This window comes from Marmota monax, unplaced genomic scaffold (genome assembly GCF_021218885.2).
Source record: "Marmota monax isolate L192 unplaced genomic scaffold, Marmota_monax_Labrador192_F-V1.1 WCK01_AAM20220418_F8-fsc00002, whole genome shotgun sequence".
Taxonomy (NCBI): Eukaryota; Metazoa; Chordata; class Mammalia; order Rodentia; family Sciuridae; genus Marmota; species Marmota monax.
This window is the reverse complement of record NW_026693571.1, coordinates 1,685,768-1,712,001: the sequence shown is the minus strand read 5'-3', so window position 1 is coordinate 1,712,001 and position 26,234 is coordinate 1,685,768.

The window sequence follows — 26,234 nt, the reverse complement described above, 5'->3', positions numbered from 1 at the left end:
AATTCGCCAGAATTTTATTGAGGATTTTGCATCTAGGTTCACTAGAGATATTGGTCTGTAGTTTCCTTTCTTTGAATTGTCTTTGTCTGGTTTAGGAATCAGGGTGATGTTGGCCTCGTAGAATGAATTTGGAAGTTCACCCTCCTTTTCTATTTCCTGAAGTAGCTTGAAAAGTATTGGTATTAGTTCCTCTTTAAAGGTTTTGTAAAACTCTGCTATATACCCATCCGGTCCTGGGTTTCTTTAGTTGGTAGTCTTTTGATGGTTTCTTCTATTTCCTCAATTGATATTGGTCTGTTTAGGTTGTCTATATCCTCCTGACTCAATCTGGGCAGATCATATGACTTAAGAAATTTATTGATGCCTTCACTATCTTCTAATTTATTGGAGTATATTGATTCAAAATAATTTTTGATTATCTTCTGTATTTCTGAAGTGTCTGTTGTGATATTGCCTTTTTCATCCCATATGCTAGTAATTTGAGTTCTCTCTCTTCTTCTCTTCATTAGCATGGCTAAGGGTCTGTCTATTTTGTTTATTTTTTCAAAGGACCAACTTTTAGTTTTGTCAATTTTTTCAATTGTTTCTTTTGTTTCGATTTCATTAATTTCAGCTCTGATTTTAATTATTTCTTGCCTTCTACTTCTTTTGCTGTTGTTTTGCTCTTCTTTTTCAAGGATTTTGAGATGAAGTATGAGATCATTTATTTGTTGGTTTTTTCTTTTTTTAAGGAATGAACTCCAAGCAATGAATTTTCCTCTTAGAACTGCTTTCAATGTGTCCCATAGATTCCGATATGTTGTGTCTGTGTTTTCATTTATCTCTAAGAATTTTTTAATTTCCTCCTTGATGTCTTCTATAACCCATTGATCATTCAGTAACCTATTGTTCATTCTCCAAGTGATGCATGATTTTTCCTTCCTTCTTTTATAGTTGATTTTCAGTTTCATTCCATTATGATCAGATAAGATGCATGGTATTATCTCTATTCCTTTATAATGTCTAAGAGTTGCCCTGTGTTGTAATATATGATCTATTTTTGAGAAGGATCCATGTGCTGCTGAGAAAAAAGTGTAACTGCTTGATGTTGGGTAGTATATTCTATATATTTCAATTAAGTCTAGGTTATTAATTGTGTTATTGAGTTCTATAGTTTCCTTATTCAACTTTTGTTTGGAAGATCTGTCCATTGGAGAGAGAGTTGTGTTGAAGTCTCCCATGATTATTGTATGGTGGTCTATTAGACTCTTGAACTTGAGAAGAGTTTGTTTGATGAACATAGCTGCACCATTGTTTGGGGCATATATATTTATGATTGTTATGTGTTGTTGGTGTATGGTTCCCTTGAACAGTATGTAGTGTCCCTCTTTATCCCTTTTGATTAACTTTGGCTTGAAATCTATTTTATTTGATATGAGTATGGACACCCCTGCTTGTTTCCGAAGTCCATATGAGTGATATGATTTTTCCCAACCTTTCACCTTCACCTTTGTATGTCTTTCCCTATCAAATGCGTCTCCTATAGGCAGCATATTGTTGGGTCTTGTTTTGTGATCCATTCTACTAGCCTGTGTCTCTTAATTGGTGAGTTTAAGCCATTAACATTTAGGGTTATTATTGAGATATGGGTTGTTCTTCCAGCCATATTTGTTTATTTATGTTACTAAACATGGTTTGTTTTCCTTTTTGATTATTCCCCCCCCCCTTTACTGTCCTACCTCCCACTGTTGGTTTTCATTGTTGTTTTCCATTTCCTCTTCCTGTAATGTTTTGCCGAGGATGTTTTGAAGAGATGGTTTTCTAGCTGCAAATTCTTTTAACTTTTGTTTATCGTGGAAGGTTTTAATTTCATCTTCCATCCTGAAGCTTAATTTTGCTGGATACACAATTCTTGGTTGGAACCCATTTTCTTTCAGTGTTTGAAATATGTTATTCCAGGATCTTCTAGCTTTCAGAGTCTGTGTTGAAAGATCAGCTGTTATCCTGATTGGCTTACCCCTAAATGTAATCTGCTTCCTTTCTCTTGTAGCTTTTAAAATTCTCTCCTTATTCTGTATGTTGGACATCTTCATTATAATGTGTCTAGGTGTGGATCTCTTATGATTTTGCACATTCGGTGTCCTGTAGGCTTCTAAGATTTGGGATTCTGTCTCATTCTTCAAGTCTGGTAACTTTTCTCGTATTATTTCATTGACTACATTGCTCATTCCTTTGGTTTGAAACTCTATCCCTTCCTGTATCCCAATGACTCTTAAATTATTCTCTTGATGTTATCCCATATTTCTTGGATATTCTGCTCATGGTTTCTTAACAGTCTTGCTGAGCTGTCTATGTTCTTTTCAAATTGAAATACTTTGTCTTCATTGTCTGATGTTCTATCTTCTAAGTGTTCTACTCTGATGGTTGTATTCTCGTTTGAGTTTTTAAGTTGGTTTATTGCTTCCTGCATTTCTAGGATTTCTGTTTGTTTGTTTTTTATAACCTCTATCTCCCTGTATAGTTGATCTTTTGCTTCTTGGATTTGTTTATGTAATTCATTGTTGAAGTGATCTTTCATTGTCTGATTTTGCTGTCTGATGTCTTCCTTGATTCTCCAGATCATCTGAAGCATGTATATCCTGAATTCTTTATCTGACATTCCATCTGCTGCAGATATTACATCTTCTAACGTTGAGTTGACCTGCATTGCTTGTGGTCCTTTCTTTCCTTGTCTCTTCATACTGTTCGCGTTTCTTTCTGCTTGGTGAAACTGTTGTGCTATTGAATTTTCCCTCTATATATTTATATTGGTCTTGTATAGTTGCAAAGTCTCCCTTGCAGGCGCGGGCGGCAGCTCTGCCCCTCCTCCAATTGGGACAATGTGCCTACCACGCCGGCAGGCCGCTGGGCCTGTTCTTCCGCTCGGTAGCAGGTCCGCCTACCTTGCAGGTGCGGTCGGTGGCTCTGCCCCTCTGCGGGCCACTAGGCTTGTTCTGTTGGTGGTCACAGGCCCGCCTACATTGCAGGCGTGGTTGGCAGCTCTGTCACTCCATGGGGCACTGGGCTTTTTCCATTGGTGGTCACAGTTCCGCCTACCTTGCAGGCCCAGGGGGAGGGGGCGGCTCTGCCCTTCAGCAGGCCGCTGCACCTGTTGTGCCGGTGGTCACAGTTCTGCCTACCTTGCAGTCGCTGGGGGGGTGGCGACTCTGCCCCTCAGCAGGCCGCTGGGCCTGTTCTGTGGGTGGTCACAGTTCTGTCTACCTTGCATGCGCGGGGGGAGGGGGCGGCTTTGCCTCTCAGCAGGCCGCTGCGCCTGTTCTGCCAGTGGGTCGCAGGCCCGCCTACCTTGCAGGCGTGGTTGGCAGCTCTGCCCCTCCGTGGGCCACTGGGCCTTTTCCGTCAGTGGTCACAGTTCCACCTACCTTGCAGGCATGGGGGGGTGGGCGGCTCTGCCCCTCAGCAGGCCGCTGGGCCTGTTCCCACTTTTTGCTTTTCAAGAGGATACTAATAACACCCAGGACCAAATATTTGTATTTTTAAAAATATTTTCAATTCAAGTATTTAATTGTAAAAATAAAAAATGACATATTTCAAGATTTTTATTTATATTTCTCTTTCTACTTGCTAAACTTTGTTCTTTGTTTACCACTTATCTTCTATCTTCTCATCCTCAACTTGTCAATAATAGTGCCAAGAGAGTGCTTGAAATGTCAGATTCTTGCAGTCTGTCACAGTGGTTATATATCATAAATACATAGACAGCTTCTGTAAAAGGGTAGGAAGCTTGATGGCTTCTAAATTGAGACTAATAATTTTGATAGAATTTTTACTTTGATAAAAAATAAATTATAATCATACTTCTCTTAAAAGGTTAAGTATAGTATATATTCTGTTTATAGATACTAAAATTCAGGAAGCTATAATTTGGAATTTTGGTTTATCCATAGTGTTTATTGTAGATTTTCCTAAGGAATTGCCATTATTCTGTCATGAATGTTTAGCTCTGTTGTGATAGGCATATTGGTAACATTATTAAAACCATTTGTTCTGATATTTCACATCTTAATATAGCTTCTTACTTATGAAGGGTTTTTAGGATTCCCAGAAATCTGTATTCTGTTTTATCAGTAACACCTGTGTTATTGGGATATATATCCCAATATGGGAGATATATATATATATATATATATATATATATAACTTAAGATACTACTTTAGCAGAAGAAAAAGGGAGACAAGGAAATTTATCATTGTTCTTTAATGACTTGGGAATAATTAAAATATAGACAGAAAATATTAAGGTAACTGAATGCTAATAATTTGTTGTATCTTTTCTTGTCTCCTAAAAGGCAAATGCATTGTGAATATCAAACAAATATTTTAAAAAATGCTGCCTTAGATAGTGACTAGTGAAAATAATGTGACAACAAATCTTAAACTAAAATTCCTTCTATTTGTTGTACACTCATGATTTATTACATACCATGGACAACTGAAACAAATTCAGGGGTTTCCTAACAAATTGAAAGCAAGAAATCTTCTTTTTTCTTTATTTTATTTTGTTTTCTTACTATATACCATTAAGATTAATTTTATCTGGATAACAAATGACAAATAGACCAAGGTAAGTACAGGTTTTAAATTTTGAGACTGCTGATATTTTTCTCTGTATAGAGCTATAATTCACATATTATAAAAGTCACTCTTTTGAAAGTTTTAGTATACTCTTAAAATTGTACAATAATAACTGCTATCTGCTATATAAAACTTTTATCACCCCAAAAGGAAATCTTATATACAAAAGCAAACAATCTTATATCTTCTCTGCTCCCAATTCTGGGAAACTATCAATTTTCCTGTCTATTAATGTTTCTTGGTAATTTCTTGGATATATATTATTATCAGTAATTAAATAATTGGCTTTGAGGTGTCCATATTTCATTTGTAAATCAATATCAGATTTTCTCATCAATACTATTTTTTTCTAATTGACTTACTGGAATATTTTTTAAAAAATTATGTCCAAGAGATGTTAGAATTGGATTCATCTAATTCATAAGATCTGAATGATATCAGTGATGGAGCTACCAAACTGTCAATTAGAAAATGAAAGAAAAATGGTCAGGATCTACCCTTTTCTCTCCTGTCCTTAGAGAATGAGCATGTGTACTTTGATTACACCAGAGACTCAGAAACCTAGAATAGTGAGTCTTTGGGTTTGTTTTAACCAAAGATAATTCTATTTGAACAATATGGGTCAGATATATATAGAGAGAGCATCAGGACAGGTATAGTGGACTACATGAAGCTGGCTAAAATGTTAAGAGTTACAACAATGATTTGGTGTTACCCTACCAATTTTTACAGCGAAAAAGATACAAAAGCAGAGAAAAAATAAGTGTGCAATGTGAAAACATTTAGCAGTTTAAGTGTTTGAAGATGCAGCCACAAAGCACATTATAATGTGAAACAACAGATATAGATAGGGTGGAAAGAAACTATAGTTGGGGGCTTGTTAACAACTACTTGCAAATAATGCAATCAGGATCTGACTGTTTGTATACTGTTTGAGTTCGCATGTAATAGAAACAAGAAAAAAATAAATTTTATAATTAATGTCATTGACATAGGGATATGATGGATTGTTAAGTTTTAGAGATGCAATTTTTTGAGTTTAAAGAAAGAATATATTTTTACTGAAGTGCAGCTGACATGAGATATTTGAATATCATCACATGTTCAATTTGATATAAATAAATAAATAAATATATGATATAAGCAAAAGTGACTACTGAGTGTCCTTTTACCACATTCTGAGCTTAGCTTTTTTTTTTTTTTAATTGTCTGGGTAATTAAATATGAAATGAGAACATTTAATATGCAGGCTATAACATGCTACTGGGAACAAATTTAACATCTCATTGTTTCACTCAATAGTTAGTAAGGAAAATAGTTCGTATATTTTATGTTTCAGACATTATTACCACCTGAAAATTAAAATTTAGCAACTTTTGAGGTTCTACCAGATAGTCCTTGTGGAAGCATCTTATGGAACCGTGTAAACTATATTGCCAGGAAAAGATATCCAGTTGATTGAAAGATTCATCCACTACTGGCTATCAGATTAAAACAAACAGCCTTAAAACTATAATATTTTAGGGAATGCAGTTTACTTTTTCATGCTGGTTTTATGATGTTTGTGATTCTGGCTTTCATATTGTTGAAATATGACTTGTACTTACTTGTTGCAACAATAATTGAGAAATTGACTTTGTTGTCTGAATTTACTGATTTCTGTCACAAAGAGTTCTTTTAACTCATGGGTGAGAAATAATAGAGAGTCCTGCATATTACACTTCTGTTTTTATTTTTTTCCTGAACTTTAATTAACTAAGAATTCCATTAACATTGGGAAGAATGACTTTTTAACATCAGCACTTATGGAGTTTCTTTATTGTGTTTTATGAACCTAGTTATAAACTAGTTATAATTGCTCTAAGTGTCTGTGTGCCTTTTATAAAAGACTTTATCTTTTACATTGAGAGTGCAAAATATGTCTATGCCCACATTATATTAATATGCTAAAATATAAAATATACTAAAAAGTAGTTCTTCTGGAAACTTTGAACTTAGAAATACCCTAAAAACCTTAGATCACTTACATAAGATGAGCCATTGAACAAAGTAAGTCGATTTAAACGTTTTGATTCAAAAACAAAAGATAACATGTGAAATTGAATAGCTATGTTAGAGCAAGACTGACAAAAAAGCAAAAATACAAACTGTCAAAATCAGTGGAATTGTTTTTTTTTTTTTGTTTGTTTGTTTTTGTTTTTTTGTTTTTTAAATAGGTAGCCAAGTATTGTTTATCAGGCATCCATGCTACTACCTTAATAAACTTGGTAGCTTTCACAATGCTTTTCATTATTCCATTCAATCAACAAATTCTAAATTTATAAAAAGTAAAACAAAATCTCAGAATATTTTTCAAACCTATATTGTCTTTGTCTTAGAGGGCACTAGGAAAAATCACAGAGATTTGATATTGCACTTATAAAAAGAAATACTAAAAATAATTAAATTTGGTTAATTTTTGGTAATTTTGATTTATTAACTAGTTGAACATTAGAGAGAAAGTTGTATTCATATGATATAGCATAAACATTTTGGATATTATTCAATTTCTGGAAAAAAAATTGTGACCTTTGTTTTCATGTGTTATTGCCCACAGAAAGGAAACACTGAAAAACAGAGCTGAATGCTGTGATTTGGACATAGTTTGCATGTGTTCCCTAAAAGTTCATGGGCTGGAGGTGTTGTCTCTAATATAACAGAGTTGACAACGAGTGAACTCTAAGAGATGAGGACAAATAAGTAGCAATTAAGTCAAAGGGGAACCACCTTTGAAGGAGATAAATACTTGTCTCGTGGCATGGATTAGTCCTCAAAAAAATGGATTGTCATAAAAAGAACAAAACTGGCCCCACCTTGGTCTCATGCTTCCAGTCTAGTCATATATTTCTTTTGTACATGTACCTGCTATGATAACATTTGTAATTAAGTCCTCATAAAAAAGAAGGAAATGCTAGTAACATGCTCTTAAATCTTCAAAACTAGAAGGTAAATAAATCTGTTTTATTTATAAAACACCCAACCTCAGACATTCTTGTTATAGCAACACAAAACAGGCTAAGACAGATGACATCACATAGACAAGTTTTACACTTTGCTAGAGTACTAACACAGTTTTTCTTTTTTTTTTTTAATCTAAAAAGTAGATGCAATTCATTAGAATAGAGCTGGTGAATCAAAGACTAATTATGTAAGAATGAATAAAAAACAAATGAAATTTCATTGTGGTTAGTTTAAAAAACATTCTTATGTTATTTTTAATGTTCTATTTGTATGGATATGTGAGGAAACCCTTTATTTTACATTTTTAGATATCATTTTCAATTTAATAAATTATGGTCCTGTAAATCAAGTGAGACAGAAAATATTTTGATTTGGTAAACTGCATGTAACATAAAAATTAACTGTTTCAATCATTACCCTCTATCTCTTCCTAGCCAATTGCATTCTGCTTTCATTCACTGTGACTTGGACTAATGAGTCAGGATATGCAAGTTGAATAATTCAGAATTTGTCTTTCTGTCACTTACTCATTTCATTTAGACTACAATAATGTAGGATGGATTCAGCCATGTTGTAGTATGTACCAAATCTTCTTTCTTTTAAAACTAAATAATATTTTATTTTGTGTGTAGATTATATTTTTTCCAAACATTTTTCTGTAGGTTGCTTAAGTTTTTTGGCTGTTGTGAATAATACTGTTATAAACATAAGTGTATAAATATTTTTTTCAGTTAATATTTAAATGTGATATTAAGTAAGAATACAAAAGTAATTCTTTAGCATGTCATATTCTATTCTTTCAGAAACATTCATTGTAAAAAATATTCCTTCTCTGTTGAAAAGCCCTGGTATCCTGAATAAACAGTATGACCACATATATGAGGGTTTACCTCTAGGCTTTCTATTTTAATACAGTAGTCTACAGTCATTTATGCCATTACATTAATGTAAATACCATATATCTGAAATAAATTTTGAACTTAAGAAATATGAGTCCTCTATTTTTTAAAAATTATTTGAGTATATTTAATTGCTTTAGATTTATTATGCATTGCTCTATTTCTGCTAAAAATATAGTCATATTTCATATGGATTATAATGAAATGTGTAGATCAATTTAGGTTTTAGAGTCATCTTGACAATATTAGGTCAGCCAGTCCATGAACATGGGATGTCTTTTTATTAAACACTTTTAAAGGTATCATTTTCTTATGGAAATTTGAAATTTAGAAATAATACTTTAATTCAATTTCTCCACTTTTACTCCAGTGCAGTTATTCATGGGTTAATATTGTTATTATTTTTTTAAGATGTGTTGCATAACTAATGCTATAAGTATAATATATTTTTATATTATTTTTATTTAACTAGGTTGTGAGGAAAAAAATTACATTTTTATAGGAATTTTTTATCTGAAACTTCCCTCCCAAGAACTGGGAATTTACTTTCAAAAATTATAATAAATATTTCTCACTGGAAGGTCTGATATTACAGGAATATTGAAACTCAAGAAGAAAGAAATTCACTTGATTTAGTAGGTACTAATTTTGCAATCTGATGAAGAGTGGGTCTTGTGTATGCTTTCCAAGATGTATAAGATAAACATAAACTACATGAGTTTTCAGAATTATAAAATTCTTTATGAAAATTTACAGAGATAGTTATAAGGAATAAAAATGCTTAATATTATGAGACAGAATGTGCAAAATGAACTATAATGTCCACAAGGTATTAGTGCCCATAGTACCCAAATGCAAAAAATCAACCCAAATTTATGTTAGCCTTTCTGGGATGAGAATTGTTGTTGAAAATTGCTTATGTGACAGGGAGAAACTCTGAGAAGCAAACAAAACTTTCAAAGAAGAAAAAGCAAATATTTATGTTCTTTTAATCCAATGTTGTATTTGATTTATTTTCTGAGATGTTTACAACAATGCATGAACACAGGTGAATAGGTATATTTTTGTTTGGTAGAGGTGCAAATAATTTCTGTTTAGTAAAATGGATAATGACCCAATTAGATGTTAAAACCTTATCTATAAGTATATAAATGAAATTTATAATTGACATTCTCGTGTACAGAAACAGGACTGGAAATACTGTTATTTCAAAAGTTTTCCCTTTGGGCTAGAGTTGTAGCTAAGTGGTAGAGTGCTCACCTTGCATGTGGAAGGTGCTGATCCTCAGCACCACATAAAAATAAAATAAAGGTGTTGTGTCCATCTAGAACTTAAAAAAAAATTAAAAGTGTTCCATTTTATTTTTTAATTGACACATAAAAGTTGTCTATATTTATGAGTTCCATGTAATGTTTTTATACTTTTATAAGTATAAATATACACATATATATGTATATGTAATGTTCAATTCAAAATTATGAGAGCCTGATAAAAATTTTAAAATATTAATTATAAAAAAAATATTTCAATTAAGCAATATTATGGTTATAAAAGCTCATTTAAAAAAAAATCATCAACAGGGGGATTCAAGATGGCAGGCCAGAGGGAGGCAGCATTCCATGTTGCTCCATGACCTGGGTTTCAACTAGTGGGAATACTGCTTTGCTGAGAGAGATAGACTACCCCTCCACAGCTGATTCTGCACAGGAATTATGGCTGCCATGCTGCAGAGGGCCCAAGACCTCAGCATTATAAATGGACTCCTGACTCCCAACTATTCACCCATGAAGGTCTCATTGGTGCCTCAGCGGGACCACCAGCATCAGAACAAGCACAGATTTCCCAGATGCTGCTCCTCCAAATGACTGTCAGCCGCTACTCATGCACAGGAACTCCAGCCCCACTTTTCTGTGGATCCCCATCAACTAACGTAGGACTCCTCAGTCACCTCCATCTAGGGACTTGGCAGCTACTGCCACAGTCCTGTACTCACACCTGGGGACATCACAGGCTTGAAGAAAGTTGATAACCACAACACTGCATGCCAAATAGCTCATCTCTGAACACATTGCACAACACCATTTCCCGGTTCCCCCCACCCAAACTGACACCCCATTGCTGAAAGCAGTTGCCTCCGCCTTGGGTCACCTCTATCACCATCTTTAGTTGGGGCAACCACCAGTTTGGAACACTGGATAGCCAGGTACCCACAGTTTTCTAATTCCCCCCAATCCCCAGCAGCCACTAACTCAGCAGAGTGACTGCACAATTCAAAACAGCCCTCCACAATAGGTGTGCAACAATCAGAGTGCAACACACAAGACCTCTGGAGAGAAACATTCCTGATTAGGAAGTAAAGGAGTGAATGAAATTTATAATTGACAGTAGGGAGAGGGTGAGGGGGATACACTTTAGAGACTAATTTAGAGGACAGGAACTGTGAGGTCTACAGGGGGAAATGAGGAGATAAGACCCAGTAACCACATCACAGGAGCAGACCACAAAGGGGATCCTTGAGGTGTAATCTCTCAGTGGGATGAGGGGGTGTCATACTTCACTTCAAGGTGCCCTGCACCCAAGAACACTCTCATACCCTGTTAACCCCTACAATCCTGAGGGTGGAAATACCAACAAAGAATAGACAATCCCACCTATTTGATGAGAAAGGAAACAGAAAAGATACTGATCTCCACCAAAACAATCCTTGTTTCTACCTTTAAATTTTTTTCTTTCTATTTCCTCTTTTTTATTCTGCCCTCACTTTCCCAACATGTGTGAAACCAAGTGCTTTGCATGAATTAGGATATTGAGGACTGAGATGACTGAACACTATATTACAATTGTGTTCTATATATTTTTTCTCTTTTTTTTGTTTTTTCTCTCTCCAACATTTTACTATTTTAACATTTTTTCTCAATATATATGTCTATTTGTCTTATTCACTCTACTGTTTTCCCTCTTATTTGTCTACCCAAAATTACTACCTCTCTATTCTCTTGCTATTAACCTTCTTCTTTAGATTTCCCTTTCACACTTCCTATGGTATAATAACTCTATATCTTCATCTCATACCTCCTCAGCATATTTTCCTATACCTCACTCCCAGTTCTTTGTCACCATCAGAAACTGTAAACCCATTTACAAACCTACTATTTATAATGTAGATAATAATTGAATTCACCATTTCTGTACATTGTGACCAAACTGTAAACATTTTGATAACAATTATTTGTTTTTAGGTGATCTCTCTCTCTCTCTCTCTCTCTCTCTCTCCCTCTCTCTCTCTCTCTCTCTCTCTCTCTCTATATATATATATATATATATATATATATATATATATCAAAAGACATAGGCTAGCTGATTGGATTTAAAAAAAAAGTTGGTTCTTTGAATAAATAAATAAACAAGACAAACCCTTAGCCATGATAACAAAGAAATGGAGAGAGAACCTCAAATAACTAACATGTAATAAAAAAGGAAATATCACGACAGACACTACAGAAATACCAAAGATAATCAGAAATTATTTTGAAAATTTGTACTCTAATAAAATAGAGAATATTGAAGCCATCAACAAATTACTAAAGGCATATGAATTGCCTAAATTGAATCAAGATGACATACACAATTTAAACAGATCAATTTCAAGCATGGAAATAGAAGATGCCATCAAAATCCTACCAACAAAGAAAATCCCAGGACCAGATGCATACATAGCCAAGTTCTCCAAGACCTTTCAAGAAGAAATAATACCAATACTCTTCAATTTATTTTAGGTAATTAAACAGGGAGCACTTCCAAACTCATTCTATGAGGTCACTATCACCCTGATTCCAAAACCAGGCAAAGACACATCAAAAAAAAAAAAAAAGAAAAAAAAAAGAAAGAAAGAAAAAGAAAAAAAGAAAAGAAAACTTCAAACCAATATCTCCAATGAACATAGATCCAAAAAATTCTCAATAAAATACTCAAAAATTGAATAAAAAACATGTCAAAAAGAGTGCACCACAATCAAGTGGGATTCATTTCAGGGATGCAAGGTTGGTTCAACCCAGGGAAATCAATAAACATAATTCATGACATTAATATGATCATCTCAATTGATGCAGAAAAAGCATCTCACAAAATACAGCAAGCACCCCTTCATGTTCAAAACACTAGAAAATCTAATGATAACAGGAACATATCTCAACATCATAAAAGCTATCTATGCTAAGCCTCAGGCCAACATCACTCTAAATGGAGAAAAATTGAAATCATTCTTTCTGAAAACTGGAACAAGACAGGGATGCCCTCTTTCACCACTTCTATTTAACATAGTTCTTGTAACACTGGCCAGAGCAATTACACAGATGATAGAAATTAAAGGGATATGGATAGGAAAGAACTCAAATTAGCACTATTTGCTGATGATATAATTCTATACCTAGAAGACCCGAAAATTTCCAGTTCTAAAGGAAATTTCTAGAACTAATAAATGAATTCAGAAAGTAGCAGGATTCAAAGTTAACACCCAAAATCCGCGGGCGCTTTGCTCCCATCTGCTTCCTCTTTCACTTCGCTCCGGGCAGAAAAGGTGAATGTGTAATCAGCAGTTGATTGTAAGTACCCTAGGCAAAGAAAGCTCAGTGCTCCCTGCCTTTTTTTTTTTTTTTTTTTGAATATTTTTTATACAGGGAGAGTTTGTGGATTGGGATCGTTGGCTGGGCTGCGGTTTCTGTGCCGAAAATCCACTCCGCGGGAGCCACCATTTGCTTTCTGCCAGCTGTCTTGATGGCTATGGCTACATTGTCCAGCAGCCACACCTAGAGGTTGGAGCTGGGCTGCGTGCCGAGCCCTGTCCTCCAAAGGGTGGACCGCAGCCTTGAGCGCCTGGGTCGCCTGTTCGCCACTGCACCCTCGGGCAGAGCCTGCTCTGGGGTCATTCTGCATGCCCCTGCGAGGGGACCCGTGCTTCAGAGGAGGGAGCCAGAGAGCCGCGGTGGCAGCCGCTTGGGCCCTGGGGGCTGGGCACCGGTTCTTTGGCGCAGCTACGGTCGCAGACGAGCTCTGCGCCCCTGAGCGTGGCCCCGGGGAAGAGGCGACAGCGGCAGGGTTTAATTTCTAGAAATCTGGACTGGAAACAGAAGCAGCAGTTTGTATAATCCCAAGAACTTGCTTATGCCAGGAAGCTGTAAGGGCAACATGAATATCATTGAGGAGATCTAACATGGCAGCAGGCGGGGAGAGATCAAGTCTCTGACCTCTTCAACTGCGCGGGCATAGGGAGCTGTAAACTGTATAAATGCTCTTTGCCCAGGATCACTAGGCAATGCTGAGCTGACGTGGATCTGGGGTGTACAGTCTGGGCCCCTCAGAACACACACACCGAGCCCGGATCGGCTGCATCCAAGCTCCGGTTCGCCAGCTTCTCGTGACTCAGCACTAACAATCCTGCTGAAATAACTGGTTGGCCCTTGGGAACTTTCAGAGGTAAAAACCAACCGAGCCTTCATAGGCAGTGGCCACAGGATTGAAATGTGGATTGGGAGATACAGTCAGGACCCACCCGTTGCACTGGTCACCCGGCAAAGGGAACGAACGGTCACCATTTACATGTGATACCACCTTGGCAGAGAACTGACGTCACGGGCGGAGGAGATAACTGCATTGAAACCAGCGCAACAGGGCTCCGAGGAGCAGCAGACATGGCGTGTAGCCAGTATTGTGGTGAGCGTCACAGGTGAGCGCAGCCTGGTTTGAGGAAACACAAGAGAAGGCCCTAGGCACTCAGGATTGGAGACCTGCCCAGGCTGTGAGGAAGAGCTGCTACACAGTGATTGGTTCCCACTTAGTGAGAGGAGAAGCTTGACCCAGTGGGCACAGCTCCACCTACTGGAAGAGAAATTAATCGAACTCTATGACTGCACTTATTATTATTATTATTATTATCATTTTTTTTCTTTTTCTTTTTTTTTCTTTCATTTTCAATTTTTTACTGTTGTTGTTCTTTAACTTTTTTAATGTTTCTAATTTTTTTAATTTTTTTATTATTATTATAATTTTTTATATTTTAATTTTCATTATTTTCATTATCATTATTTTTGTAAAAAATTTTTTTTATTTTCTTTCTTTCTTTATTTTCTAACTTTTTTGTGTGTGTTTTGTTTTTGTTTCTTTTGTCTTTTCATTTCTTTTCAATTTTCTTATTCCCCCTTCCTTGAATTCTACCTGCCTACTCTCATTCTCTTTAGTGACTTCTTCCCTTCCCTTCTAATATCTTTCCTCCCAAGCATCAAATAAATTTATAAGAGTAAACAGTAACTCAGCAGTCAAGCAGATCAAGAAGTAACATGAGCAGCATAAAAAAGCAAGGAAGAAAAGGGGTACAAACAATGAAGGACAGCCTAAATATTCAGGAGGACCTAGAGTCAGCAGAAAAATGGTCATATAAAGAACTCAAGGAACACCTTAGACAGATGGAATGGAACCTTAAAGAGGATATGAGACAGCAAATCCAAACAGTGAAAGAACACTTTGAAAATCAATTACATAAACAGATAAAAGAAGAAGTTAAGCATCTTTATCAGGAGATAGAGATTATAAAAAAAAATCAAACAATAATTCTAGAAATGAAGGAAATGATAAACCAAATTAAAAACTCAATTGAGAGTATCACTAACAGAGTGGAGCAAGTAGAAGCCAGAACGTCAGATAATGAAGACAAAATATATCATCTTGAAAAGAGCCTAGCCAACTCAGAAAGGCTGGTTAAAAATCACGAAAGAAACATCCAAGAGATATGGGATAACATAAAAAACCAAACCTACGAGTCATCAGGATAGAAGAAGGTACAGAGATTCAAACCAAGGGAATGAGTAGCCTGCTGAATGAAATAATTACAGAAAAGTTTCCAGAAATAAAAAAGGGAATGGATATACAAATTTTAGATGCATACAGGACACCGAGCACACAAAATCACAGTAGACCAACGCCAAGACAAATTGTTATGAAGATATCCAATATACAGAACAAAGAGAAAATATTAAAAGCTACAAGAGAAAGGAGGCAGATTACATTCAGGGGTAAACCAATAAGGTTAACAACGGATTTTTCATCACAGATGCTGAAAGCGAGAAGATCCTGGAACAACGTATTTCAAACACTGAAAGACAATGGATGCCAACCAAGAATTCTGTATCCAGCAAAATTAAGCTTCAGGTATGACAACGAAATAAAAATCTTTCATGATGAACAAAAGCTAAAAGAATTTGCAGCCAGAAAACCAGCATTGCAAAGCATCTTGAGCAAAACACTACACAAGGAAGAAATAAAAAACAATAACCAAAACCATCAGTGGGAAGTGCCTCTATAAAAACAGAGGGTGGGGGGAAAGCTAACCATGGAGAAACAAACTAAATTAAATAAAAAAAAAGAAGATAAATAATCAAACATGGCTGGAAGTACAAACCATATATCAATAGTAACTCTAAACGTTAATGGCTTAAACTCTCCAATAAAGCGACATAGGCTGGTAACATGGATTAAAAAAAACAAATCCAACAATATGCTGCCTCCAGGAGACACATCTGATTGCAAAAGACATACACAGGCTGAAGGTGAAAGGTTGGGGAAAAATATACCACGCACACGGTCCTCGTAAGCAAGCAGGGGTGGCCATCCTCATATCGAATAAAATCGACTTCAAGACTAAGTTAATCAAAAGGCATAAGGAAGGACATTATATACTGTTAAAAGGAACCATTCACCAACAAGACATAACAATTATCAATATTTATGCACCAAATAATGGTGCTGCGACGTTCATAAAACAAATTCTGCTCAAGTTCAAGAATCAAATAGACCACAACACAATAATTATGGGTGACTTGAACACACCTCTCTCACCATTTGACAGATCCTCCAAACAAAAGTTGAATAAAGAAACTATAGAACTCAATATCACAATCAACAACCTAGACTTAACTGACATATAGAATATATCAACCATCATCAAGTGGATACACGTTCTTCTCAGCAGCACATGGATCCTTCTCAAAAATAGACCATATATTATGCCATAGGGCAACCCTCAGTAAATATACAGGGGTGGAGATAATCCCATGCATTTTATCTGATCATAATGGAATGAAACTGGAAATCAATGATAAAAGAAGGAAGGAAAAATCCTACATCACATGAAAAATGAACAATATGTTACTGAATGATCAATGGGTTACAGAAGACATAAAGGAGGAAATCAAAAAATTCTTAGAGATAAATGAAAATACAGACACAACATTTCGGAATCTATGGGACACAATGAAAGCAGTTTTAAGAGGGAAATTCATCGCCTGGAGGTCATTCCTCAAAAAAAGGAAAAACCAACAAATAAATGAGCTGACACTTCATCTCAAAGCCCTAGAAAAGGAAGAGCAAAACAACAGCAAATGTAGCAGAAGGCAAGAAATAATTAAAATCAGAGCAGAAATCAACGAAATTGAAACAAAAGAAACTATTGAAAAAATTAACAAAACTAAAAGTTGGTTCTTTGAAAAAATAAATAAGATCGACAGACCCTTAGCATGCTAACGAAGAGAAGAAGAGAGAGAACTCAAATTACTAACATACGGGATGAAAAAGGCAATATCACAACAGACACTACAGAAATACAGAAGACAATTAGATATTATTTTGAAAACCTATATTCCAATAAAATAGAAGATAGTGAAGACATTGATAAATTCCTTAAGTCATATGATTTGCCCAGACTGAGTCAGGAGGATACTCACAACTTAAACAGACCAATATCAATAGATGAAATAGAAGAAGCAATCAAAAGACTTCCAACCAGGAAAAGCCCAGGACCAGATGGGTATACAGCAGAGTTTTACAAAACCTTTAAGGAAGAATTAATACCAATACTTTTCAAGCTATTTCAGGAAATAGAAAAAGAGGGAGCTCTGCCAAATTCATTCTATGAGGCCAACATCACCCTGATCCCGAAACCAGACAAAGACACCTCAAAGAAAGAAAACTACAGACCAATATCTCTGATGAACCTAGATGCAAAAATCCTCAATAAAATTCTGGCGAATCGGATACAAAGGCACATCAAAAAAATTGTGCACCATGATCAAGTAGGATTCATCCCTGGGATGCAAGGATGGTTCAATATACGGAAATCAATAAATGTTATTCACCACATCAATAGACATAAAGATAAGAACCATATGGTCATCTCAATAGACGCAGAAAAAGCATTCAACAAAGTACAGCATCCTTTATGTTCAAAACATTAGAAAAACTAGGAATAACAGGAACTTACCTCGACATAGTAAAAGCTATCTATGCTAAGCCTCAGGCTAGCATCATTCTCAATGGAGAAAATTTGAAGGCATTCCCCCTAAAATCTGGAAAAAGACAGGGATGCCCTCTATCACCACTTCTATTCAATATAGTTCTCAAAACACTGGCCAGAGCAATTAGACAGACGAAAGAAATTAAAGGCATAAAAATAGGAAAAGAAGAACTTAAATTATCACTATTTGCAGATGACATGATTCTATACCTAGCAGACCCAAAAGGCTCTACAAAGAAACTATTAGAGCTAATACATGAATTCAGCAAAGTGGCAGGATATAAAATCAACACGCATAAATCAAAGGCATTCCTGTATATCAGCGACAAATCCTCTGAAATGGAAATGAGGACAACCTCTACATTCACAATACCCTCAAAAAAAAATAAAATACTTGGGAATCAACCTAACAAAAGAGGTGAAAGACTTATACAATGAAAACTACAGAACCCTAAAGAGAGAAATAGAAGAAGATCTTAGAAGATGGAAAAATATACCCTGTTCATGGATAGGCAGAACTAACATCATCAAAATGGCGATATTACCAAAAGTTCTCTATAGGTTTAATGCAATGCCAATCAAAATCCCAACGGCATTTCTTGTAGAAATAGATAAAGCAATCCTGAAATTCATATGGAAAAATAAAAGACCAAGAATAGCAAAAGCAATTCTAAGTAGGAAGTGTGAATCAGGTGGTATAGCGATACCAGATTTAAAACTATATTACAGAGCAATAGTAACAAAAACAGCATGGTACTGGTACCAAAACAGGTGGGTGGACCAATGGTACAGAATAGAGGACACAGAGACTAATCCACAAAGCTACAGCTATCTTATATTTGATAAAGGGGCTAAAAGCATGCAATGGAGGAAGGATAGCATCTTCAACAAATGGTGTTGGGAAAACTGGAAATCCATATGCAATAAAATGAAACTGAATCCCCTCCTCTCGCCATGCACAAAACTTAACTCAAAGTGGATCAAGGAGCTAGATATCAAATCAGAGACTCTACGTCTGATAGAAGAAAAAGTTGGCTCCGATCTACATATTGTGGGGTCAGGCTCCAAATTCCTTAATAGGACACCCATAGCACAAAAGTTAATAACAAGAATCAACAAATGGGACTTACTTAAACTGAAAAGTTCTTTTCTCAGCAAAAGAAACAATAAGAGAGGTAAATAGGGAGCCTACATCATGGGAAAAAAATTTTACTCCTCACACTTCAGATAGAGCCCTAATATCCAGAGTATACAAAGAACTCAAAAAATTAAACAATAAGAAAACAAATAACCCAATCAACAAATGGGCCAAGGACCTGAACAGACACTTCTCAGAGGAGGACATACAATCAATCAACAAATACATGATAAAATGCTCACCATCACCAGCAGTCAGAGAAATCCAAATCAAAACCACCCTAAGATACCATCTCACTCCAGTAAGATTGGAAACCATTATGAAGTCAAACAACAACAAGTGCTGGAGAGGATGTGGGGAAAAGGGTACTCTTGTACATTGCTGGTGGGACTGCAAACTGGTGCGGCCAATCTGGAAAGCAGTATGGAGATTCCTGGGAAAGCTGGGAATGGAACCACCATTTGACCCAGCTATTGCCCTTCTCGGACTATTCCCTGAAGACCTTAAAAGAGCGTACTACAGGGATACTGCTACATCGATGTTCATAGCAGCACAATTCACAATCGCTAGACTGTGGAACCAACCCAGATGCCCTTCAATAGATGAATGGATAAAAAAAATGTGGCATTTATACACAATGGACTATTATACAGCACTAAAAAACGACAAAATCATGGAATTTGCAGGGAAATGGATGGCACTAGAGCAGATTATGCTTAGTGAAGCTAGCCAATCCCTAAAAAACAAATACCAAATGTCTTCTTTGATATAATGAGAGCAACTAAGAACAAAGCAGGGAGGAAGAACAGGAAGAAAAGATTAACATTAAACAGATACATGAGGTGGGAGGGAAAGGGAGAGAAAAGGGAAATTGCATGGTAATGGAGGGAGATCCTCATTGTTATACAAAATTACATATAAGAGGTTGTGAGGGGAATGGGAAAATAAACAAGGAGAGAAATGAATTACAGTAAATGGGTTAGAGAGAGAAGATGGGAGGGGAGGGGAGGGGAGATCGTAGAGGATAGGAAAGGTAGCAGAATACAACAGTTACTAATAGGGTATTATGTAAAAATGTAGATGTGTAACCGACGTGATTCTGCAATCTGTATTTGGGGTAAAATTGGGAGTTCAAAGCCCACCTGAATCAAATGTATGAAATATGATATGTCAAGAGCTTTGTAATGTTTTGAACAACCAATAAAAAAAAAGAAAAAAAAACAAAGTTAACACCCATAAATCAAAGGCATTTCTTAATATTAGTGACAAATCCTCTGAAAGGAAAATGGAGAAAACTATAGCCACCAAAAAAAAAAAAAAAAAAAAAAAAAAAAAAATCATAGGGATCAACCTAATGAAAGAGGTTAAAGACCTCTACAAGAAAAACTACAGAATGCTAAAGAAATAAATTAAAGTAAACCTTAGAAGATGGAAAGATTTCCCTTGTTCTTGGATAGGAAAAAAAATATTGTCAAAATGACCATACTGCCCAATGCACTATACATATTTAATGCAATTTCAATCAAAATTCCAATGAAATTCCTCACAGACATAGAAAAAGCAGCCATGAAATTTATCTGGAAAAATAAAAAACCCAGATTAGCTAAAGCAATCCTTTGCAAGAAGAATGAAACAGGTGGCATCATATACCAGACCTTAAATTATACTACAGAGCAATAGTAACAAAAAAAGCATGGTATTGGCAACAAAATAGACTGGTAGAACAACGGTACATAATAGAGGACACTGAGACTAACCCACATAATTACAGTTATCTTATATTAAGTGCAGGTGCCAAAAAAAAAAAAAAATACATAGCCTCTTCAACCAATGGTGCTGGGAAAACTGGAAATCCATATGCAAAAAAATGAAATTAAACTCCTGTCTCTCACCATGCATAAAACTCAGCTCAAAGTGGAACAAAAACCTAGGAATTAAGCCAGAGACACTGCATCTATTAGAAGAAAAGGTAGGCCCAAATCTCCATCATGTGGGATTAGACCCCAACTTCCTTAATATGACTCCTATAGCACAAGAAATAAAATCAAGAATCAATAAATAGGATGGATTCAAACTAGAAAGCTTCTTCTCAGCAAAAGAAATAATCTGTGAAGTGAACAGAGAGCCTACACCTTGGGGGAAAATTTTAACTACTTGGTCATCAGATAGAGCACTAATCTCCAGGGTATACAAAGAAATCAAAGAGCTAAATACCAAAAATCAAATAGTCCAATCAATAAATAAAAATAAAATGGGCCAAGGAACTGAATAGACACCTCTCAAAAGATGATATAAATCAGTCAACGAATATTTGAAAAATTGTTCAACATCTCTATCAATTAGAGAAATGAAAATCAAAACTACTAAGATTTCATCTCAATCCAGTCAAAATGGCAGATATTAAGATCACAAACAACAATAAGTGTTGGTGAGAATGTGGGGGAAAAGGCACACTCATACATTGCTTGTGGGACTGCAAATTGGTGCAGCCAATAAAGATTGTAGTGTGGAGATTCTTTGGAAAGCTGAAAATGAAACTACCATATGTGACCCAGCTCTCCCACTCCTCAGTCCCAAAGGACTTAAAAACAGCATAATATAGAGACACAGGCACATCAATGTTTATAGCAGCACAATTCACAGTAGCTAAACTGTGGAACCAATCTAGATGCCCTTCATTAGATGAATGGATAAAGAAAATGTGTTATATATACACAATGAAATATTACTCAGCAATAGAAGAGAATGAAATCATGGCATTTGCAGGTAAATGGATGGAGTTAGAGAATATAATGCTAAGTGAATTTAGCTAATTCCAAAAAACCAACTGCCAGATGTTTTCTCTGATATGAGAAGGCTGAGTCATAGTGGGGTTGGGAGTGCAAAGGAGTGGTAGGGAAAAGAAAGGGAAATGAGGGTAAAAAAGTTGGTGGAATGAGATGGATATCATTTCTCTAAGTAGATATATGAAGACATGAATGGTGTGAATGAACCTTATATACAATCAGAGATATAAAAAGTGTGTATAATATGAATTACAATGCATTCTGCTGTCATATATAACAAATTAGAATAAAAAAAATTATCAACATGTAGGCTAGATTTATAAATCACTGTTTTATATGACTATATATTATTTTATACCTAATATAGATGTTATACTCAAGATTGAAAATTAAAAGTGTAAATTTCAATTATCTTCTTAGATTGTGGGATTAGTTAAAATATCTGAAAAATAGTGAGGACTCTTCTAAGTATATTAAAAAAACACAGATTTTTAAATTGTTTTTATCACCTGTCATTGCTCTTAGTTAACTACATTTTAAAGTATAACATTTATTTTAGAAAGTATGTCTCATAAAAGTCATGATTCTCCAGTTTACAAAGGCAAGTTTAATTTTGGCTTATGAGAGAACAAAACTTATCTTCTGCTTGACTTCTTTTAGCAACCTCAATATCTAAAGCTTTGATGAAATCTGTATGCATTTAGAAGGTTTGTTTTGCTTTCTCTGGGATTGTAAATAATAGATTAGTAATATATAATGTATTCCTAAAAGCTACTACTGCCTTGTTTAATACTGTCTGTCAGTTATAATGATGATGAAACAGGACTCTGTGAAAGGGAACATTAGAGAGTATACTGCCATTCAAGGTGAATGTGAATGAATCTGTAACAATTTCCCAATTGCTTCATATTTTAAATATAATTATGTTTTGTCTGTACCTCAAAAAGGTAGCCAAGAATATAAATTATTTTTCTTTGATACTTTTTGGACATCTTTATGTATAGATGGATTTTATGAGGTTATTTTAGATAACATCAAAGAAAATTTACTATAATTTTCATAATCAAAAATCCTAAAAAAAATTTAGGCTACTAATATTGTGTGTGAACATCTTGTTTCTGATTACATGAATTCTTAAGTGAAAAATTATCTGAATTATTTGATTGTGAGTAGTTCTAAAATCTTTTTCAGCACAAAAATTCTGTTGGAACTACAGAATATTCAGTTGGAACTACAAAATAAGTTAAATATATTTGTTTTACTGATCAACTTCTTAAAATCAGATTGAGTAATATATTTGGTGTCCATTAATTAATTGAAAAATCATAGTTCAACTACTTTAAATCCATATAGGCTCTCAGAATACAATTCCAATCATAGATTTTTTTTTTCTTAATCATGAAAGGAAGAAAAAAGAGGGCCACTTTAGTGAATATTCCCCTACTGATTGGTAAAGTAAAAAGTGAATTATAATAAGATAATTAAATTATAATAAGTTATTAGAGTGATAATGCATCCTATTCATTTTATTTGGGTCTATATTGCCAAATACTTATAATTTTTTTGTTTATTCATCCATCGATTATAATATTATAATAGTGCCACAACTAATATACTTCTTCCCTTTTTTTTCAATCTATGGGTTCAAGTGTTTTTGTGTAAATTCAATCATTTTTTTAAATAACACTTTTTTGTTAAATATGCCTCATTATTACTTGATTTTAAATTCACTAAGTAAAAATGATGTTTTCAGAAGAAAATACCTTTTAAGACTATTCTCATTAAAAAAGTGTTAATGACTGAATACATACACTAGTAAATCTAAATACTTTGGATTTCAGTTTTACAAATTTAAGTTGAAAATGTCCATATGTATAGACAGATATTTATCAGCTATTTTAGTAAGACATTCAAATATATAAGCATAGTTTTCTCCTAAATATTCATACTTATACTCAGATTGTTTACCAAGAATTCTTAATGTAGAAGAACTCTTTGGGGTCTTTAAGTGATTTTTATGGCTCATTTCATTAAAAGGGTAGCAATACAAACAATAACAAAAATAGTGATAATAATACTAACAATATTGTTATTGGTGTTTTCAATGTGTGTTCAAATTGTTTTACTTGAATCAATTCATAACATAGTTTAGTTAAGTTCTAGGCATAGATCAAAGGCATAGGTAAAGATTCTAATTTTTATTTAAAAAAAGAATCCTCATTATGTAACAATAATATAGTTTGCCTATGTTGCTGGGAAAAAATGGGTTAACTTAGCAAGACATTCTTTTTTGAAACCTATAGATTCTAATTTAATGAATGTCTAGGCCAGGTCCTTGGACATAACCCCTAAGCTCTTAGAATAGTCTAAGACTGGTTTTGTGTGTCTGAGACTTTGAACCACATTTTATCATTTGACCAGATAAGATTGTTCTAAGAATGTGATTTACCTATGCTAGTTGACATAAGGAAAGCAGACATAATGTAATGTGTGGGCTAGTTTTTCTGGCTCATAAAACTAACATGTGTTGTCATTCATCATTACTGAGTTAAGAGTATCTTCATACAACTCCCCTTGATGGTTATAACTGGAGGCTTATTCTTGGATTTTTCCAAGAATGACACAGATATGATTTTTCTGGATTTCACCTCAAGCATATTTTCCCTTACACATCTTCACTGTAATAAACCCTACCCATGAGTATAACATGTTTTGTGGCTACTGTCAGCTCATCCTGTAAAGGTCAGGCAAGCGTTGGAGGAAGAGACCACCAAGAAACTGTCTCATGCAACAGCAAAGTGTTTATTGGGGTCCAGCATGCTGGGGCTCAGAGCTCACTTGAATAGAGCAAAGAGCCCTGAGAACAGCTTAAGGCAGAGCTTATATACTTTCCTTGGAGAGGACAGGGAGGGAAGTTCATTGACGGGTCAGGGTGAGTGGGCCGTTTGCCTGCAACCGGCAGTTGGGGACAGCACATTCTGGGAACAAGATTAGCAAACAGTTCTCAAGATTGTTAACCTTTCATTTTCCACTTCTTCTTCTGGTTACTTTTAATCATAAAAGTGATCATTGGGGGGTGTCACATTCTATGTCTGCTAGTGGGGTATATTGTTGTCTGATTACCATAAGTTTCATTTGTCCAATTTGAGCTTGGAGAAAGGAAACTACACGGTTGAGCAAATAGGGTCCTAGAGTTAGCAACAATATAAGGATTATTAAAGGACCAGCCAGGGCTGATAAAAGCGTAGTTAACCAGGGGGACTGTGTGAACCAAGACTCATACCACCCTTTTTGGGTTTCTCTCTCTCGTTGACGCTCTTAAAGGCGTCTTCTTAATTTATTCATAGATTCTTTTACAACTCCAGTATGGTTGGCATAAAAATAACATTCTTCCCTCAATACAGCACAAAGGCTTTCTTCTCTCATGAAGAGGAGGTCCAACCTTCGCCTGTTCTGTAAAACAACTTCAGAGAGAGAGGTTAAAGATTCCTGCAAAGCTGTGATGGAGGTTTCTAATATCTTTAAGTTTTGGTCCATTGCTCTTTCTAATTGGGTCATTTGTTGTGTCCCACAGACCAGGGCAGTGGTTTTTGTGTCCACCCCTGCAGCAACTCCTATTCCTAATAGGATGGCTAAAGTGAGGGATACAGGTTCCCGGCGGAACCGGGTTTTATGTCCCCTTATTTGATCTTCAAATGAACCTGCGTCATGATAGAGCACTCTGGGACACATCTGCACCATTATACAATTAATCACATCTGTTGACCATTTCATGAAAACACAAATAATGTTTAAGTATATAGAATTATACTGTTGTAGGGACGGACAAGGCAAGGCACCTAAGATAGCACCGAAGACAGGGAAACAGTCCTATTTGGTTGCAACCGGATTCAGAGGGCATTGCTTCTGTTGTAATCAATTAATCCTTTGAGCCCCAAGTTTAGGTAGTTTTAGAATTTTGTACTCAACATGTAAGGGAAGGGGCTCAGAAGTTCACAGTCTGCAGAAGTTCACAAAAAGCAGTTTTTGTTTCTGGTTTTTCCTCTGTTCTGGGCAAGTTAACTTTTCAAGGACACCTGGGAGGGGGAGAACTTTTTTTTTTCCCTGCCAGCTGTTACCATGGAGCCCAGTTGATAACTTTTTTATCTTAGAAATGTAGCCATCTCTGTGAAGCCCCAGCTCAAGGCCAGAGGCCTTGTTCACATATTTTGTGAAAAACTAGTAAAGGGGTGTCTAGCTTAGGAGTGCTGATTTTTTCAGCCAGTGGACAAGTAGAATAGGGCAACATGAAAAGAGGAAGTTTATCTATTCTGAACTCTTTTATAGGGACTCTTTTGCTGAAAGTCCTAAAGTCAGCCATGGTGAAGACTTCTGGAGAAGGTCAGTTAAGACTTTTCTGTGGGCCTGGTACAGAGGGGGAAGACGGGGAAGGCGGTGCTGAAAGCAGCTCCATGGAT